The sequence below is a fragment of the Oncorhynchus gorbuscha genome, unplaced genomic scaffold (genome assembly GCF_021184085.1).
Source record: "Oncorhynchus gorbuscha isolate QuinsamMale2020 ecotype Even-year unplaced genomic scaffold, OgorEven_v1.0 Un_scaffold_8777, whole genome shotgun sequence".
NCBI classification, from domain to species: Eukaryota; Metazoa; Chordata; class Actinopteri; order Salmoniformes; family Salmonidae; genus Oncorhynchus; species Oncorhynchus gorbuscha.
The window spans coordinates 1-14,046 of NW_025751879.1; the positions used below are offsets into that span (position 1 = coordinate 1).

At 50.5% G+C, this 14,046-nt stretch overlaps 1 long non-coding RNA gene and 1 pseudogene across 1 annotated transcript; both read right to left on the reverse strand.

The window, feature by feature from the left end:
- Positions 1 to 1,362: 1,362 nt before the first annotated feature.
- Positions 1,363 to 2,164, reverse strand: LOC124030010. Its single transcript, XR_006837884.1, has 3 exons — positions 2,046 to 2,164; positions 1,710 to 1,801; positions 1,363 to 1,507 (listed from the first exon to the last, which is right to left on the reverse strand). It is a non-coding gene; the product is annotated as an uncharacterized LOC124030010 (long non-coding RNA).
- A 9,440-nt stretch (positions 2,165 to 11,604) lies between these two features.
- On the reverse strand, positions 11,605 to 13,871 carry LOC124030011 (annotated as a pseudogene).
- Between the last annotated feature and the right edge of the window lie 175 nt (positions 13,872 to 14,046).

Sequence of the window (14,046 nt, forward strand, 5' to 3'; positions counted from 1 at the left end):
AGGACATCTCTACACTAGTTCATACCTGGGCAGGACAGCTCTACACTAGTTTCATACCTGGGCAGGACAGCTCTACACTAGTTCCATACCTGGGCAGGACAGCTCTACACTAGTTCCATACCTGGGCAGGACATCTCTACACTAGTCCATACCTGGGCAGGACATCTCTACACTAGTTCCATACCTGGGCAGGACATCTCTACACTAGTTCCATACCTGGGCAGGACATCTCTACACTAGTTCATACCTGGGCAGGACAGCTCTACACTAGTTTCATACCTGGGCAGGACAGCTCTACACTAGTTCCATACCTGGGCAGGACAGCTCTACACTAGTTCCATACCTGGGCAGGACAGCTCTACACTAGTTTCATACCTGGGCAGGACAGCTCTACACTAGTTCCATACCTGCGCAGGACAGCTCTACACTAGTTTCATACCTGGGCAGGACATCTCTACACTAGTTCCATACCTGGGCAGGACATCTCTACACTAGTTCCATACCTGGGCAGGACAGCTCTACACTAGTTCATACCTGGGCAGGACATCTCTACACTAGTTTCATACCTGGGCAGGACATCTCTACACTAGTTTCATACCTGGGCAGGACATCTCTACACTAGTTCATACCTGGGCAGGACATCTCTACACTAGTTTCATACCTGGGCAGGACATCTCTACACTAGTTTCATACCTGGGCAGGACAGCTCTACACTAGTTACATACCTGGGCAGGACGGCTCTTCACTAAATAACAACAAATACCTGGCTGAAAAAGGACTCACCTCTGATGAAAGCACTTCAACTCCTTGCCTTGAAATACATCAGGTCTAAATGAATATAATTGCATGGGGTTGTCATGCATCATCTACTAGGATACATTTCTATGCAAATTGCTAATGGAATGTAGAATTAACAAGCAAAAATAAGGCAAAAAGCCAATATGTTAAAGATGGGATTCGTACCTCTTTGGAGCGGGGTACGTTGCTGTGGTCCTTATCTAGTAGGTAGAACTGAGCAGGAGTCAGAGGAGGAGCTGTGGGCCAGGGGTTGGTGAAGTGACCGTTCTTCCCTCCTGGATCTGGTTATGACTTCTCCCTTTCTCCATGATTCCTTTGACCTCCCGGGAAGTCCCCCCTGTCCCCCTGTGCGGTTCAGGGATGGCGTGTTGTGTGTTCGTGGTTCCTCTACTGCCTCTCGGTGGCTCAGGGATGGCGTGTTGTGTGTTCGTGGTTCCTCTACTGTCCCCGGTGGTTCAGGGATGGCGTAGTTGGGTGTTCCTCGTGGTTCCTCTACTGTCCCCCGGTGGTTCAGGGATGGCGAAGGTGTTCGTGGTTCCTCTCCTGTCAACCGGGCTTCCTGCTCTGCCATGGCCTCAAGTCCCTGTTCCTCTGGTCTGTGTGGGACACAACATCAAGTTCTGCAGTTGTTGTGGTGCTATATCTCTTGACAGAAGTTCTGTGGGTCAACTGGACAGATTTTTCAGGCGGGTGCTGCATTAATGTAGAGCTGAAAACCCAAACCAGGAAGTAGAGCTGAAATCCCAAACCAGGAAGTTGGACCCATAAGGTTATTGCTCTATAAAGTCATGGAAGATAGCAACAATACAAGGCACTATATGCTCGCCTATAATAAAATCTTGGCCAACAACTGTTTCTTATTGTTCCTGTAAACTGGTTGCCAGTTTCCTTATAACTTCGGTAAGTCTCACCTTGTGTGTGAAAACCTTTTCCTGGAGTTCAAAGGGCATCACCCATATCACCCACATCACCCATATCACCACAACGGATTGATTCACAGATTCTGTGTAAATATGATTCATTCATTTTGAAAACTTCAAATGGATTACAATAAATCAATTACAACATGATTGAAGCTGCCCGTTATACCAATGATATATCAATACTAACATGTGTGGTATTAGTAAGATATAACTATAGAAAACATACCTAAAACTGAACCCCTCAAAATGAATACATACATCTATGCTTGTCTATAAAACATTCTAATGCAGATATGTACAAACGGACTGTGAATCATCTCTTACTTTATCCTGGTCCAGTGAAGAGGTTTCTCCTGCTCCTTATCCCTGTCCAGTGAAGAGGTCTCTCCTGCTCCTTATACTGGTCCAGTGAAGAGGTCTCTCCTGCACCTTATCCCTGTCCAGTGAAGAGGTCTCTCCTGCACCTTATCCTTAGTGAAGAGTCTCTCCTGCACCTTATCTGGTCCAGTGAAGAGGTCTCTCCTGCACCTTATCCCTGTCCAGTGAAGAGGTCTCTCCTGCACCTTTATCCCTGTCCAGTGAAGAGGTCTCTCCTGCACCTTATCCCTGTCCAGTGAAGAGGTCTCTCCTGCACCTTATCCTGGTCAGTGAAGAGGTCTCTCCTGCACCTTATCCTGGTCCAGTGAAGAGGTCTCTCCTGCACCTTATCCCTGTCCAGTGAGGAGGTCTCCTGCACCTTATCCCTGTCCAGTGAAGAGGTCTCTCCTGCACCTTATCCTGTCCAGTGAAGAGGTCTCTCCTGCACCTTATCCTGGTTCAGTGAAGAGGTCTCTCCTGCACCTTATCCCTGTCCAGTGAAGAGGTCTCTCCTGCACCTTATCCTGGTCCAGTGAAGAGGTCTCTCCTGCACCTTACCTGGTCAGTAGGTCTCTCCTGCACCTTATCCCTGTCCAGTGAAGAGGTCTCTCCTGCACCTTATCCCTGTCCAGTGAAGAGGTCTCTCCTGCACCTTATCCCTGTCCAGTGAAGAGGTCTCTCCTGCACCTTATCCCTGTCCAGTGAATAGGTCTCTCCTGCACCTTATCCTTGTCCAGTGAAGAGTTCTCTCCTGCACCTTATCCCTGTCCAGTGAAGAGGTCTCTCCTGCACCTTATCCCTGTCCAGTGAAGAGGTCTCTCCTGCACCTTATCCTGGTCCAGTGAAGAGGTCTCTCCTGCTCCTTATCCCTGTCCAGTGAAGAGGTCTCTCCTGCACCTTATCCCTGTCCAGTGAAGAGGTCTCTCCTGCACCTTATCCCTGTCCAGTGAAGAGGTCTCTCCTGCACCTTATCCTGGTCCAGTGAAGAGGTCTCTCCTGCACCTTATCCCTGTCCAGTGAAGAGGTCTATCCTGCACCTTATCCCTGTCCAGTGAAGAGGTCTCTCCTGCACCTTATCCTGGCCCAGTGAAGAGGTCTCTCCTGCACCTTATCCCTGTCCAGTGAAGAGGTCTCTCCTGCACCTTATCCTGGTCCAGTGAAGAGGTCTCTCCTGCTCCTTATCCTGGTCCAGTGAAGAGGTCTCTCCTGCACCTTATCCTGGTCCAGTGAAGAGGTCTCTCCTGCACCTTATCCTGGTCCAGTGAAGAGGTCTCTCCTGCACCTTATCCCTGTCCAGTGAAGAGGTCTCTCCTGCACCTTATCCTGGTCCAGTGAAGAGGTCTCTCCTGCACCTTATCCCTGTCCAGTGAAGAGGTCTCTCCTGCACCTTATCCCTGTCCAGTGAAGAGGTCTCTCCTGCCTTATCCTTGTCCAGTGAAGAGGTCTCTCCTGCACCTTATCCTGGTCAGTGAAGAGGTCTCTCCTGCACCTTATCCTGTCCAGTGAAGAGGTCTCTCCTGCCTTATCCTGTCCAGTGAGGTCTCCTGCACCTTATCCTGGTCCAGTGACGAGGTCTCTCCTGCTCCTTATCCCTGTCCAGTGAAGAGGTTTCTCCTGCACCTTATCCCTGTCAAATCAAATCAAATCAAATTTATTTATATAGCCCTTCGTACATCAGCTGATATCTCAAAGTGCTGTACAGAAACCCTGCACCTTATCCCTGTCCAGTGAAGAGGTCTCTCCTGCACCTTATCCTGGTCCAGTGAAGAGGTCTCTCCTGCTCCTTATCCTGGTCCAGTGAAGAGGTCTCTCCTGCACCTTATCCTGGTCCAGTGAAGAGGTCTATCCTGCACCTTATCCTGGTCCAGTGAAGAGGTCTCTCCTGCACCTTATCCTGGTCCAGTGAAGAGGTCTATCCTGCACCTTATCCTGGTCCAGTGAAGAGGTCTCTCCTGCACCTTATCCCTGTCCAGTGAAGAGGTCTCTCCTGCTCCTTATCCTGGTCCAGTGAAGAGGTCTCTCCTGCACCTTATCCCTGTCCAGTGAAGAGGTCTCTCCTGCACCTTATCCTGTCCAGTGAAGGGGTCTCTCCTGCACCTTATCCCTGTCCAGTGAAGAGGTCTCTCCTGCACCTTATCCCTGTCCAGTGAAGAGGTCTCTCCTGCACCTTATCCCTGTCCAGTGAAGAGGTCTCTCCTGCACCTTATCCCTGTCCAGTGAAGAGGTTCTACTGCACCTTATCCCTGTCCAGTGAAGAGGTCTCTCCTGCACCTTATCCCTGTCCAGTGAAGAGGTCTCTCCTGCACCTTATCCCTGTCCAGTGAAGAGGTCTCTCCTGCACCTTATCCCTGTCCAGTGAAGAGGTCTCTCCTGCACCTTATCCCTGTCCAGTGAAGAGGTCTCTCCTGCACCTTATCCCTGTCCAGTGAAGAGGTCTCTCCTGCACCTTATCCTGGCCCAGTGAAGAGGTCTCTCCTGCACCTTATCCCTGTCCAGTGAAGAGGTCTCTCCTGCACCTTATCCTGTCCAGTGAAGAGGTCTCTCCTGCACCTTATCCCTGTCCAGTGAAGAGGTCTCTCCTGCACCTTATCCCTGTCAGTGAAGAGGTCTCTCCTGCACCTTATCCCTGTCCAGTGAAGAGGTCTCTCCTGCACCTTATCCTGTGGTCCAGTGAAGAGGTCTCTCCTGCACCTTATCCTGTGGTCCAGTGAAGAGGTCTCTCCTGCACCTTATCCCTGTCCAGTGAAGAGGTCTCTCCTGCACCTTATCCCTGTCCAGTGAAGAGGTCTCTCCTGCACCTTATCCCTGTCCAGTGAAGAGGTCTCTCCTGCACCTTATCCCGGTCCAGTGAAGAGGTCTCTCCTGCACCTTATCCCTGTCCAGTGAAGAGGTCTCTCCTGCACCTTATCCCTGTCCAGTGAAGAGGTCTCTCCTGCACCTTATCCCTGTCCAGTGAAGAGGTCTCTCCTGCACCTTATCCCTGTCCAGTGAAGAGGTCTCTCCTGCACCTTATCCCTGTCCAGTGAAGAGGTCTCTCCTGCACCTTATCCTGTGGTCCAGTGAAGAGGTCTCTCCTGCACCTTATCCTGTGGTCCAGTGAAGAGGTCTCTCCTGCACCTTATCCTGTCCAGTGAAGAGGTCTCTCCTGCACCTTATCCCTGTCAGGAAGAGGTCTCTCCTGCACCTTATCCTGTCCAGTGAACAGGTCTCTCCTGCACCTTATCCTGTCCAGTGAAGAGGTCTCTCCCACCTTATCCCTGTCCAGTGAAGAGGTCTCTCCTGCAGGGATTAGAGACAGTGTAGACCACCTCTAAACAACGTCCTCCTTGTGTACTGTAAGACCAGCTCTACACAACGTCCTCCTCGTGTACGGTAAGACCACCTCTACACAACGTCCTCCTTGTGTACGGTAAGACCACCTCTACACAACGTCCTCCTCGTGTAGACCACCTCTACACAACGTCCTCCTAGGTGTACGGTAAGACCACCTCTACACAACGTCCTCCTCGTGTACGGTAAGACCACCTCTACACAACGTCCTCCTCGTGTACGGTAAGACCACCTCTACACAACGTCCTCCTCGTGTACGGTAAGACCACCTCTACACAACGTCCTCCTCGTGTAGACCACCTCTACACAACGTCCTCCTCGTGTACGGTAAGACCACCTCTACACAACGTCCTCCTCGTGTACGGTAAGTCCACCTCTACACAACGTCCTCCTCGTGTACGGTAAGACCACCTCTACACAACGTCCTCCTCGTGTACGGTAAGACCACCTCTACACAACGTCCTCCTCGTGTACGGTAAGACCACCTCTACACAACGTCCTCCTCGTGTAGACCACCTCTAAACAACGTCCTCCTTGTGTACGGTAAGACCAGCTCTACACAACGTCCTCCTCGTGTACGGTAAGACCACCTCTACACAACGTCCTCCTTGTGTACGGTAAGACCACCTCTACACAACGTCCTCCTCGTGTAGACCACCTCTACACAACGTCCTCCTCGTGTACGGTAAGACCACCTCTACACAACGTCCTCGTCGTGTACGGTAAGACCAGCTCTACACAACGTCCTCCTTGTGTACGGTAAGACCACCTCTACACAACGTCCTCCTCGTGTACGGTAAGACCAGCTCTACACAACGTCCTCCTCGTGTACGGTAAGACCACCTCTACACAACGTCCTCCTTGTGTACGGTAAGACCACCTCTACACAACGTCCTCCTCGTGTAGACCACCTCTACACAACGTCCTCCTCGTGTACGGTAAGACCACCTCTACACAATGTCCTCCTCGTGTAGACCACCTCTACACAACGTCCTCCTCGTGTACGGTAAGACCACCTCTACACAACATCCTCCTCGTGTACGGTAAGACCACCTCTACACAACATCCTCCTCGTGTAGACCACCTCTAAACAACGTCCTCCTCGTGTACGGTAAGACCACCTCTACACAACGTCCTCCTCGTGTACGGTAAGACCACCTCTACACAACGTCCTCCTCGTGTACGGTAAGACCACCTCTACACAACGTCCTCCTCGTGTACGGTAAGACCACCTCTACACAACGTCCTCCTCGTGTACGGTAAGACCACCTCTACACAACGTCCTCGTCGTGTACGGTAAGACCACCTCTACACAACGTCCTCCTCGTGTACGGTAAGACCACCTCTACACAACGTCCTCCTCGTGTACGGTAAGACCACCTCTACACAACGTCCTCCTCGTAGACCCTCTACACAACGTCCTCCTCGTGTACGGTAAGACCACCTCTACACAACGTCCTCCTCGTACGGTAAGTCCACCTCTACACAACGTCCTCTCTCGTACGGTAAGACCACCTCTACACAACGTCCTCCTCGTGTACGGTAAGACCACCTCTACACAACGTCCCTCCTCGTGTACGGTAAGACCACCTCTACACAACGTCCTCTCGTGTAAGACCACCTCTACACAACGTCCTCTCGTGTACGGTAAGACCACCTCTACACAACGTCCTCCTCGTGTAGACCACCTCTACACAACGTCCTCCTCGTGTACGGTAAGACCACCTCAACACAACGTCCTCCTCGTGTACGGTAAGTCCACCTCTACACAACGTCCTCCTCGTGTACGGTAAGACCACCTCTACACAACGTCCTCCTCGTGTACGGTAAGACCACCTCTACACAACGTCCTCCTCGTGTACGGTAAGACCAGCCAGTCCAGTTCTCCCGAAAGCATTTTTGTTTCACACAATTCTTCCTTGTTGCACTTTATTACTCAGAATGAAGTCTGTCCATATCAATGATTGCCACACTCTTATTGCCGTCACCAGGGAGACAGTTGCACTGCATGTCCCCTCCATTACCACCAGGGGTCACTCTCCTTACTTCAGTACAGTCCAGGAGGGACTGCATGTCCCCTCCATTACCACCAGGGGTCAGTCTCCTTACTTCCAGTACAGTCCAGGAGGACTGCATGTCCCCTCCATTACCACCAGGGGTCACTCTCCTTACTTCAGTACAGTCCAGGAGGGACTGCATGTCCCCTCCATTACCACCAGGGGTCACTCTCCTTACTTCAGTACAGTCCAGGAGGGACTGCATGTCCCCTCCATTACCACCAGGGGTCACTCTCCTTACTTCAGTACAGTCCAGGAGGGACTGCATGTCCCCTCCATTACCACCAGGGGTCAGTCTCCTTACTTCAGTCCAGTGTGTGAGAGCTAAAGAAATACAAGATAAACCGAAGCAATACAATAAACTATCAATGATAATTATGACACAAATAGAAAAACAACCCAGAGACAACACTTAGTTCCATTTTTTTATTTTATTATTTTGCCATGCTACAAAACACAGGGGGTTGTTGGTAGTGATGGAATATTGTATGAACATTGTTGTAGACATCTAAATACACACTATGGTTTTTCCTCCGGTCAAAAAATACTAACATTCTGGTAAACACATTTCCAGAACAGAAAAATGCAAATATCAAAATCGCCTCCCCTCCCACCAATGTAAAGTCCATACAATATGAAGTCATTCTGTTTTTCAACAGAAGACCCAATGGCCTGTTCACTGGTTGAATCAACAAAATGACGTTGAACCAACGTGGAATAGATGTTGAACTGACGTCTGTGCTCAGTGAGTAATGCATTGTTTCATTCACTGCGTAGTTCTTTATAGTGTCTGGTGCTCTGAGACCAAAACAGAGGAAATAAGGAATGTTTACATCGTAAATGGAACCAACGGAACCCGTTCTAGAACTCCGTGAAAATCATCATATTCTAGAATTGAAAAAAAAGGAGTTTGGCAAATAATCATTTTTTTCCACTAACAGTTCCTTTCTTTAATAAACAATATCTATTAAAGTACTTTTGTACAATTCCTATAGTTTACGAACTCTTTTAAAATGTAGGTAGAAAAAATATAATGCAAGTTAGAACCCAATAATAATGATTTGTACAATATGATACAATGAGAGAACAGATAACAGAAGACAACACTATGGAACCTAAACTCCTCCTATGAAACATGGCTGTCGGACAGCATTGTGGGGAAACGCCGTCCCTTTCTGTTTTCCTTGTTCACAACCACGTTTGGAAGGAAAACTCAGACTGAACTAAGACATTCTACAACAACCACCAGGGGCCCCTGTACAAATGGACTATTGTTTGCAGGGTCGGGGGTCAATTCCCTATCAGTTCTGTCCATCCAGGAAACAAAACTCAAATTTCAAATCGACTCTCTGAATTGACTGAATAGTAAAATAAATGGAACCCCAAACCTGCTGGAAGGAACCTGGAACATGATGATGTCACACAGGAACAGCAACGGTAGGATTTGGGTGCTTTCAGTACAGCCAGCATGAACAAACCCATTTATACATACACACCATCTGTCTGTACACTAGTAGTGGATAAAGGGACTGTGGTGTACCAAGACGTTGACCCTGAGACATGGCCCAAGACTCCAGGCTTGGGGTCAATTCCATTCCGTCAATTCAGAACGTAAACCAAGTTCCAATTCAACATGTTCCTTGTTGAAAAGCATCGAAGAGAATAGGAATTTCAGTGTACTTCCTGAATCGACTGGGATTGAAATGGAATTGAGCCCAACCCTGGTCGGCCCACTAACATAACACACCATTGGAGTCCACAGCCATTAGGGCAACAAGGAAGTCAGCTTCAAATAGCGACACGAGTGTTGACTTTAACATCATTTCAGTTCACGATCAGCACTATAAAAGATTGGTACCGAGAGAGAGATTGGTGAGGAGGTCCGTCATTCAAAGAGACTCTCTGTTTGGCACATCACCTGCAAGCTAAACTTACACAGGCACTCGGAATAACAGGTAGCCTGGGTACCAGTCTGTTTGTGCCGTCATGACAACGCCCTGGCACTCATTTGTTTGGCTTGACAATGACAGAGAGGGAGTAGACAAGAGCACAGACTGATCTGAGACCAGGCTAGAAGTCAAGGTGTTTCACTCCCTTCTTTAATTAGGTATCAAATGACCTCAGGAATCAAATAGTGTTATATTGGTGTGTACCTGGTGCCATCAGTCCCCTTTCAGTATAGCCTGGGTACCAGTCTGTTTGTGTCATCATGCCACTCCTTGTCGTGACACAGACTGGCACAAACAGGTCTGGGACCAGGTTACTATCAGGACACAGTGTAACTCCTTGTCATGACACAGACTGGCACAAACAGGTCTGGGACCAGGTTACTATCAGGACACAGTGTAACTCCTTGTCATGACACAGACTGGCACAAACAGGTCTGGGACCAGGTTACTATCAGGACACAGTGTAACTCCTTGTCGTGACACAGACTGGCACAAACAGGTCTGGGACCAGGTTACTATCAGGACACAGTGTAACTCCTTGTCGTGACACAGACTGGCACAAACAGGTCTGGGACCAGGTTACTATCAGGACACAGTGTAACTCCTTGTCGTGACACAGACTGGCACAAACAGGTCTGGGACCAGGTTACTATCAGGACACAGTGTAACTCCTTGTCATGACACAGACTGGCACAAACAGGTCTGGGACCAGGTTACTATCAGGACACAGTGTAACTCTTCAAATGACACAGACTGGCACAAACAGGTTGTTTTTTTTTCTTCAGTTTGGAGGTAAAACAAAGTATGACAACAACAACAGGGTCAGGTCCAGGTTACTAAGAACGACAGTGGTTCTGTCCCAAATGATCACTATTCCCTATGTACTGCACTCATTTTGCAGAACAGGTCATGCTCATTTTGACCAGAACCCTCTGGGCCCAGTGTTATGTCATGACTCATTTTGGCCAGAACCCTCTGGGCCCAGGTTACGTTATGTACTCAGGACACAGAACCCTCTGGGCCTGGGTGGAATGTATGAGCTCATTTTGAAGGAATAAGATATAATTTATTTATTGACCAAATCTGCAGCCCTGTCTTCAAATGAACCCTCTGGGTTTTTTTTTCTTCAGTTTGAGGTAAACAAACTCATGACAACAACCCAAGGGCCCTCAGGTCAAGGTGCAACTCATTTTGAAGAACCCTGGGCCCAGTGGTTCTGTCTCATTTTGACCAGAACCCTCTGGGCCCTAGTGTTATGTACTCATTTTGACCAGAACCCTCTGGGCCCTGGGTCGTTATGTACTCATTTTGACCAGAACCCTCTGGGCCCTGGGTCGTTATGTACTCATTTTGACCAGAACCCTCTGGGCCCTGGGTCGTTATGTACTCATTTTGACCAGAACCCTCTGGGCCCTGGGTCGTTATGTACTCATTTTGACCAGAACCCTCTGGGCCCTGGGTCGTTATGTACTCATTTTGACCAGAACCCTCTGGGCCCTGGGTCGTTATGAGCTCATTTTGACCAGAACCCTCTGGGCCCTGGGTCGTTATGTACTCATTTTGACCAGAACCCTCTGGGCCCTGGGTCGTTATGAGCTCATTTTGACCAGAACCCTCTGGGCCCTGGGTCGTTATGTACTCATTTTGACCAGAACCCTCTGGGCCCTGGGTCGTTATGTACTCATTTTGACCAGAACCCTCTGGGTGGTACTCATTTTGCCAGAATCCTCTGGGCCCTGGGTCGTTATGTACTCATTTTGACCAGAATCCTCTGGGCCCTGGGTCGTTATGTACTCATTTTGACCAGAACCCTCTGGGCCCTGGGTCGTTATGTACTCATTTTGACCAGAACCCTCTGGGCCCTGGGTCGTTATGTACTCATTTTGACAAGAACCCTCTGGGCCCTGGGTCGTTATGTACTCATTTTGACCAGAACCCTCTGGGCCATGGGTTCTCAGAGTAGAAGGGCTGATCTGGGATCAGATCCCCCCCCCCCCCGTCCAGGTCATCGGATTCCTTATTGTCTAAAAAGGTCAAACTGATCTTAGATCAGCACTCCTACTCTCAGGCACTTTATGAATAGTCCTGGTCTAAAGTAGTGCACTATATAGGGAATAGGGCTCTGGTCTAAAGTAGTGCACTATATAGGGAATAGGGCTCTGGTCTAAAGTAGTGCACTATATAGGAATAGGGCTCTGGTCTAAAGTAGTGCACTATATAGGGAATAGGGTTCCATTTGCGATCAGTGCTTGGTAGGCTAGGTATGGGAGGGCGTGGTGAAGTTCACATAGGAAGGTCAGTACTGTTGTGTCTGGTTTTCCTAGAGGTACCGTCGTCACGGGGCAGTGCTTTCTGAAGGCTCGACATGGCCGCCGTGCGCTCGATGTCGATCATGGCGTACAGTTCGGTCCTCCGCGTGGGGGTGGAGGGGGGGGGAGGAGGAGACTGCCCAGGCCGAGGCCACAGGGAGTGGTGGGGGTCTTGGGTGTCTGCGGCCCACTGGAGTCCGAACCCTTCTCCATCTCCAACTCAATGTAGTTCAGCTGCCTCAGGGGATCCAACCCCAACCCACACGGTCCACCCGCCAATCGCCCCGACCGGAAGTCAAAGTTAAAGACGGTGGGGGTCAAACAGACGCCGCTAGAGTCCCGCCCCCGCGGAAGGATCCGCGCAGAGTCCAGTTTGGCGCTGAGCGAGACATTTACATTCTCTGTGTTGACGTAGTTGTGCATGGGGTCCAGACCCAGACCGTGGTGATGAAGGTGATGATGATGGTGGTGAGGATGGTGGTGGTGGTTGTGGTAGCCGTTAAGGGAGGGCGTCTTTGGTCCATATCCGTGATACACCTCCTCTTCGTCCTCCTCGTCTCCCTCGGAGGCGCCTGGCGGTCTCCCACACCGGCGGCAGCGCCGGGAGGTTCTCGTAGTTAAGGAGCGCCGTGCGCGCTGGGCGGAGTTGTTGGCATTGTGGGAGGAGTCAGGGAGGGGATGGCGGGGCGGTTACGCCGGGGGTTGGGGGCTGGAACAGGGGTGGAAACATAAGGATGGCTGGTGTTGCCATTGTGGTGCTCATAGGTGGAGATGGTGCTGGGTTTGGGCCCTGGGAGAGGTGGAGGGTTTGGGTTCGGAGGAAGAGGGGAGGGGGCCCGTCTTTGCGTTCATCACTGTCATAGCCCGTATCACAGTCTCCTGCCTGGAGACCCAGGGTTGCGCCCACCACACAGTCGTTCCCATTCCCGTTCAGACCCCAGAGGGAGCTGTCAAGCTGGGCTCATCGTTAGACCCAGACACCCCAAGCTCCATCTCTCCATCCCCAGAACGTCTGGACCCAGCCTCCCCGTCCTCATCCCCAGAACGTCTGGACCCAGCCTCCCTGTCCTCATCCCCAGAACGTCTGGACCCAGCCTCCCTGTCCTCATCCCCAGGGGTCTGCTTCTGCCTCCTCTGAGCCGGGGTGGGACCCAGGATGAATTTAGCCCCTTCTGGCTCCAGCAGCACCTGAGGCTCAGTATCCATGTCTGTCTCCGTGGGAGACGGAGGGCGGTAGCTAGCGAGGAGGTCGTCTCCCGGATTGGACAGCCGCAGTTCCAAGGGGGTGTGGCTGCTGGGGCGAGTGCGCCGGTCATCCTGTATCCCAGGAGTGTTTACGAGGTGTGGACCTGAGAGAGAGAGAGAGACAGAGAGAGAGACAGAGAGAGACAGAGAGAGATAGAGAGAGAGAGAGAGAGAGAGAGAGAGACAGAGAGAGAGAGACAGAGAGAGACAGATAGAGAGAGACAGATAGAGAGAGAGAGACAGATAGAGAGAGACAGATAGAGAGAGACAGAGAGAGACAGAGAGAGAGAGAGAGAGAGAGAGAGAGAGAGAGAGAGACAGAGAGAGAGAGAGAGAGAGACAGAGAGAGAGAGAGAGAGACAGATAGAGAGAGAGAGACAGATAGAGAGAGAGACAGAGAGAGAGAGAGACAGAGAGAGAGAGAGACAGAGAGAGAGAGAGAGAGACAGATAGAGAGAGACAGATGAGAGAGACAGATAGAGAGAGAGAGAGAGAGAGAGAGAGAGAGAGAGAGAGGGAGAGAGAGAGAGGAGAGAGAGAGAGAGAGAGAGAGAGAGAGAGAGAGAGAGAGAGAGAGAGAAGGTATCAGCAACATCTTCCAACTAAATACAAGGACAAAACAACAACCCGTTGTTAATGATCTGATCGTCAACGACGACCAAGTCAATGCTTCTCAGTCAGAGGAACGCATCATATGACGTTAATATCAGTTCTCCACCAGGGTCATGACTCCAGGGGTGTATCTCACCGACTGGTCTGAGACCAGGAGGGTGTGATGACTCCTCTCCCACGGAGGGCAGCCTGGCGCTGCCTACAGACGGGTGTCGGCTAGAAGGGCGCGACGAGGCCTCACCAAACGACGGGTGGCGTCCTATACCGTTGGTAACGTGGGTACAGAGTAGCCTTGAGATGGGAAGAGGAGAGACATACGATTCAGGTGTGTGTCAGGAATCAGCAGCAGTGTGTGTGTGTGTGTGTGTGTGTGTGTGTGTGTGTGTGTGTGTGTGTGTGTGTGTGTGTGTGTGTGTGTGTGTGTGTGTGTGTGTGTGTGTGTGTGTGTGTGTGTGTGTGTGTGTGT